Source organism: Azolla caroliniana, unplaced genomic scaffold (assembly GCF_043228905.1).
Source record: "Azolla caroliniana isolate FFs.n. ecotype wild unplaced genomic scaffold, voAzoCaro1.0.p SCAF_3, whole genome shotgun sequence".
Lineage (NCBI taxonomy): Eukaryota > Viridiplantae > Streptophyta > Polypodiopsida > Salviniales > Salviniaceae > Azolla > Azolla caroliniana.
This window is the reverse complement of record NW_028230438.1, coordinates 1,250,218-1,256,837: the sequence shown is the minus strand read 5'-3', so window position 1 is coordinate 1,256,837 and position 6,620 is coordinate 1,250,218. Positions and strand designations below refer to the sequence as shown.

Below are 6,620 nucleotides of genomic sequence, written 5' to 3'. Positions count from 1 at the left end.
TTGGAAGCAATAACATCAAAGGCATGTTTGTAGGCTCCCATTACTATAAGGAGGCATGCATAGGCCCAAATGATAGCCACACCTATGAGTGTTGAGAATCATTCCAAAACAAAAATCCCAGTTTAAAATTCTTCAAGAACTACATTTTATGATTGTATCAAACAATGAAACTTTTGAAGTGAAAGCATAAACAAAATGCTCACAAAACACATTAAACAAGCATGTCATTACCTGCATGCGACAACAACTTTTGGATAATTATTTGGTTGATCCCTTTTTCCACAGTTTCCCAACTTGCAAGTATAAATAAAATTATTTCAATATCTGACCCAAAATCGACAATCCTTTCAACAAAAATGCATATTTCTTAATGTTTGATGCATAAAAAAACCATACCGATGGAAAAATTATTAGGAGGAGAAAAACTACACAACATGATTACAACAAACAACCGTACATACAACCCATAATGTCGAACTTTTTATATCAACACACTTGCAATAGCATGGATGGATTTGCACATAATATTCCTTTGTGTGGAGGAGCTCCCAACTATGACCTATTGTTGTTGTAATTAGCGGGTGATTTAAGGTTATTAAGGTTCCACACCACATATTTGTCCCAGGAACTAGAAACCATGATAGGATTTGCGGTAACATGTGAGAATTAACCATGATACCCAACCGGTGTGTGCATCTCCATCTTGGATAGTATAGTTGCACTCGCCGAGAGTGTTCCAAAGCTTGATGAATCGATCCCTCGACGTGGAAACGATCTGACGATTGTTCGCAGAGTGTCTTTAGAGTGTCCAGTGAATCGGCGGTTTGTGGCACCGGAGTAGAGATTCCACAGATGAAGCTCTCCCTCCCAGCTCCCTTATAGAGCAAATTTCCTATCGGAAGAGATGAAAACATCTTATACGAAGTGACCATGACCTGTGAGACATTTCTTCGTATAGCCATAGTTTTCGTCTCGGGTGAGGGACCACACCACAAGAGACTTGTCTTGAGAAGTAGAGACGATCATGTACCCATCGATGATGGGGCAAGAAATGGAGGTGAGCCTGTCGTTGTGGCCGCTGAGTTTCCGCCACGGCTTCGATCTGTCTCTGTCTCTATCTTTGTCTCTCCCCTCTTTCTTGTCCCACATCAAAATATGTATACTCCCCTCCCTTTCATTCTCTCCCCCCCCATTTTTTGCTAAAACACGAATGTAATCCCCCTCCCCCTTTTCTTACCCCTTTTTTTTGAAACAATTAGCAGGACTCTGTCACGTGTTTTAAAAATAATGTTGTAGTGTGTGTGTGTATTTATGTACACATGTGCCTTACATATGTATGCATATTTGGTGTGTGTGCATATGTATGTATTATATTGCATGTGTTGTATGTATGCCATGTGTATATGTATGTATCTACTATATGAGTAATTGTGTATGTTCTATGCATGTGCTTATGTGTGTATTGTGTATATGGCATGTGCGTATGTATGTATTGTATGTACAACATGTGTGTGTGTGTGTGTGTGCACACGTGTTCTATAGATGTGCTTATACATATATGTATTGTAAATTTGTATGTATAACATGGGTCTACTTATGTATGTGTTAATGTTAGTGTGTGTGTGTATTTTCTATATATGCATATGTATGTATGTATTGTATGTATCATATGTGTAGCATGTGTCTATATACGTATGTGTTATGTGTGTGTGTGTGTGTGTGTGTTTTATATTTCTACATATACATATGTATGTATTATGTATTGTATATATAGCATGTGTCTATGTATGTATTGTATTGCAGGTGTATATATGTATGTGTGTGTATGTACATATTGTATTGTATTGCATGTGTTGTATGTATTGTGTGTATGGCATGTGTATGTGTGTGTTCTTTACATGTGCATATGTATGTATTCTATGTATGGCGCGTGTGTATGTGTTATGTGTGTGTATTCATGCATACAATACAATATATACACACACACACATACAACACGCACCACATACATATATACACATATGCACATATTTATGTGTGTAGGTATGTACATTTGTATTGTATGTATGCATGCATGTATGTACATGTATGGATGTAAGTTGGTAACATTTATAAATGTATCATTGCAGGCATGTGTACGTATGTATGTGTAGCAATGTATGAATGAATATATGTATGTTCATGTATGAATGCATGTATGTGTATATATGTAATATGTAATGTATTTATGTATCTTTTCAGGGTATTTTCATGTTTAGTATGTGTATGGCTCATATATGGATGTATGCATAGATTGACCCATGCGTGATATGTGTGGTATTCGACATCCGCAATATTCGTAGTATTCGAGAATATAAAATTGCTCCAAGAATATTATAAAACCATTCGTTTATGGAAAATAAATTTACATAATAAAAATTATTCAATTCACTTAAAAAAAAACAGGAAAAATCACCAATTAATCGAAAAATGGAAGGTCTTCAAAAATCAAAACCACTAGTGGAACCCATTGAGTGCCTCAAGCTTCCATAGCCATTGCTGCTTCTTTTGCTTTTGGCCTTTTGCCCATGGCATCCTTGACAACAACCTGTGGATTGTTGTTGCTGCCCACCCCTGCCAAGACATCCCCTCTTGTGATCTCAAGGTAAACAAATCATGGAAATTTTTTATAACTTACCCCCCACCCCCTGTTTCTCTCCTCCTATCTTAACCTATATTTATGTGAAATGATACCTTTGATGAGATTCTTCTTTCTCTTTTGCTTTGAACCTCATTGACTCTTTACATTTGATGGGTTTCTTTCTGTTTCTTTTTGTTTTTCCTTTCTTTCTTTTGCTACCCAAGCTGAGTGGTATCTTTTATGGATTCCTTTTGATTAACCTAATTTGAGTGATCTCTATCTTGGATCATATTTGTTTTACCCTAGTTTGATTGATATCTCTTATTGCTTTGTACTGTTTTGCCCGAGTGTATGTCTTACGCAAGAGGAGGAAAGGACGCAGTCGAACCCTAAATTTCGAGGAGCCGATGTTTGATGTTGTTCCCTGTTGATTGCTGATTGCTATTCCCTGCAGAGCTCTTCTCTATTCGCTACTCGTCGAATGCATTTTTTCAAAAAAAAATTAGGGAAGAAAAAGGGAAAAAAAAGGTAACGAATATTGGAAGAAATATTCTTATATGTATTCGTTGGTATTCGTGGGGGAGGCCCCACGAATGCGAATATCTCAATCTATGGATGTATGTTTGCAATATGCACATAATATCCATGCATATATCCAACGTATGTGTAAGTATACATATATCTAATGTGTGTGTGTGTGTGTGTGTGTGTGTGTGTGTGTGTATGTAACTTATAAGTATTGTAATTTGTATGACCCCGTATTACTTATGTATATATATGGTGATATGTGGAATATGTATGTATGTATGTATGTATTTGTATACATATATGCATATGTCCACGTACATGATTCGATGTGTTTGGATGTATGTTTATAATATGTGCATAATATGTATGTATGTGTATGTATATATGTACTATTATATTGTGTATGACAATGTGTGTATTTGTGTTTGTGTATGTAGTGATATGTATGTACATATGTAATGTATGTATGTGTGTAATATGTACGTAAATTGTAATATGCACTCATATATATGATGTGTGTGTATGTATGTAGATATTTAAGTATTGTAGTTTGTATGGTCCCATATAACCTATATGTATATATATATATATATATATATATATATATATATATGTAATAATGTATGTATATATGTGTATGAAAATTTGTATATTGTGTAATATGAATGAATTATATGATATGTAGTATGTAATTTATTTATGTGTTTGTGTGTGTGCGCGCGCGTGCACGTATATATATATATATATAACTTGTTTGTATGTATGATTTGTAATACATATAATATGTCACTATACGTATTTATGTGTATGTGTATGTGTGTGTATATATAATATGTAATTTATTTATGTATGTATATTTTTTGTGTTTGGTATGTATATATGTATTTGTATATAATTGTGTGCATAATAATATATGTGTGTAATATGCAATATACAAAATATGTATGTAGCATGTATGCATTTACATATATGTATTTGTGTATGTATTTACATATGGTAATTATATATATTTGTACATATATTGATGTTTAGTTAGTATGCATGTATAAATGTGTGTAATGCATGTATATACATATTCATGGATGTAATGTTTGAATGTAGGTATATGTGCATGTATGTATGTATGTATGTATGTATACTACTCCAAAATTGACTACATATTCATGGATGTAATGTTTGAATGTAGGTATATGTGCATGTACGTATGTATGTATGTATACTACTCCAAAATTGACTATTGTTTGCATAATATATTCTTTACTATCTCATTGAAATATCTAATATTTCATGGGCTTATGTAATTTTTTTCTATAGCATAATTGATAACACCCTTATGTAAATATATTTTTTATGTATTTATTAATACCCTTACATATATATATATTGTATCTCAATGGTTAATTTAAACCCCTTTTGATGAACTCACGTCCTATCATACAAGTTTTGACAGTGAAGCCCCCGAGTGTACGCATAGTGATGCGCCATGTACTCATTGTACCCGTACTGCTTGACAGGATCCTTCTGGCGGGTGGACCGGCGTAATTCACTGTTGCCCGTATTGAGGCCCTTCTTGGCCGGTTCGGACTTCGTTGCCAAAGATCCGCCTTTCTCCTTGCCAGAGTCGGATGCACACCGATCCGACTCATCGTTGCCAGTTTCGAATTCCGGCATCTTCTTTTTCCCTTTCTCTTTGCTCGTGAACCGTCTCCTCGGTTCCTTGCGTGGGGAGAGCACGGTAGAGTCTTCACTACTCGCTGGTTCCTCATCGGACTTGTCAGATTGACTCAGTCTCTCGTTCGGTCCGCTCAACTAAAACGATTCCGGACTCTCATCTTGAGTCCACGCTTCATCATCCTCTACCTGGGCCGATTCTGGCTCACTAGCCTCATCCTCCGGCATCGGGACGGGATCGGAAGTCAGAGTCGGTAAGGAATACAATGATGCCAATTCATTGAACTCGACATCTCGGCTAACTCGGACCTGCTTTGTCCGAGGGTTATAACACTTATAACCCTTTTGCTCTTGAGCATAGCAGACGAGGATGCATTTTTCCGATTTTGCATCCAGCTTCCTCCGCTTCTCATCCGGCACATGCACATATGCAATGCTACCGAATATCCTAAGGTGTCTTAAGTTTGGCTTGTGCCCGAAATACAGCTCGTGAGCTGACACCTTGTCACCGATCCGGTTTTGGATGTAGACGGCCATCCGGACCGCCTCCGCCCAGTAGAATTTGGGCATGCTCTTCTCCTCCAGCATTGCCCTTGCCGCATCAATAAGCGACCGGTTCTTCCTTTCGGCGACACCGTTCTGTTGCGGTGTGTATCTACAGCTATACTCGTGCCGAATTCCTTTTTGCTGTAGATAGCTGTTGAATTGGCCGGAAAAATATTCTTTTTCGCCATCCAACCACAGGTATTTGATCTTCCTCTCCAATTCCTGTTCCACTATCTTCTGGAGGCTCCGGAAACATTCGAAGACTTCACTCTTCCGCTCAATGAGGTAGATCCATGTGTGCCGTGTATAGTCGTCGATGAAGGAGACGAAATATCGACTCCCGCCAAGACTAACATTCTGTGCCGGTCCCCACACATCCGAATGGATAAGGTCGAGCTTGTTACAGCTCCGGTTTCGTTCGGTGGGGAATGGAAGCTGGTGTTGCTTCCCGAGTTGGCAGGCTTCACATACTTGGGCTCTCCGGCCGCTAAACTTCGGCAAACCGAAAACAACTTGTTTCGTTTGCAGGTCTTGATGCCTCTGGTAATTGACGTGGCCTATCCGCTTGTGCCACAAGTCGATGTCCGACTCGACCTTCTGTCCTTTTGCGAATAGAGTGGTGCCGACGTCATTGGTGTCGAGGATAAACATCCTCCCGTCTTTGCGCCCTTGTGCAATAACTTCGCCCTCATCCTCAATGAAGCACCCAAGGTGCATAAACCGCACCTACATCCCCTAGTCAACGATCTGTCCGATCAACACCAGGTTCTTCGTGATTGTCGGAAACGTGTAACACGTTCATCAGCTTCCCTTTCTGTCCGACGTGGCTCAAAGGAACTTCTCCGACATGCACGATTGGGTGAGGAGTGTCGTCTCCAGTTTTGACTACTCCTAGTTGATCCGGTTTCTCCAACAAAGAGAACCACTCCTTGTGGCTCGTCATGTGGTTTGACGCGCCGGAATCAACGTACCACACTTCCTCCGATTTGGAAGTGGTCTTCTTCATTAAGTTCGCCTTGTGCTTCATCACCAAGGCTGGCCCCTTACCGTTCTTGGATCCTCCCGATCCGTTTGCGTAGTGTGAGCTTTGCCGGCCATCCGTGCCGGCCTTGCCGGATCCGGATTTGTCCGAATCGGCACGCTTTCTCCAGCACTCGCTTTCTCTGTGGCCCTTCTTGCCACAGTACCAACATTCCGTTGCGGATTTGTTTTGCCGGCCTCCGGTATCGCATTGACTCCCCCTGCTCCTGGAGGG

At 39.2% G+C, this 6,620-nt stretch overlaps 1 pseudogene; it reads right to left on the bottom strand.

Moving 5' to 3' along the window:
* Positions 1–552: 552 nt before the first annotated feature.
* On the bottom strand, positions 553–1,149 carry LOC147865771 (small ribosomal subunit protein RACK1 pseudogene; annotated as a pseudogene).
* Between the last annotated feature and the right edge of the window lie 5,471 nt (positions 1,150–6,620).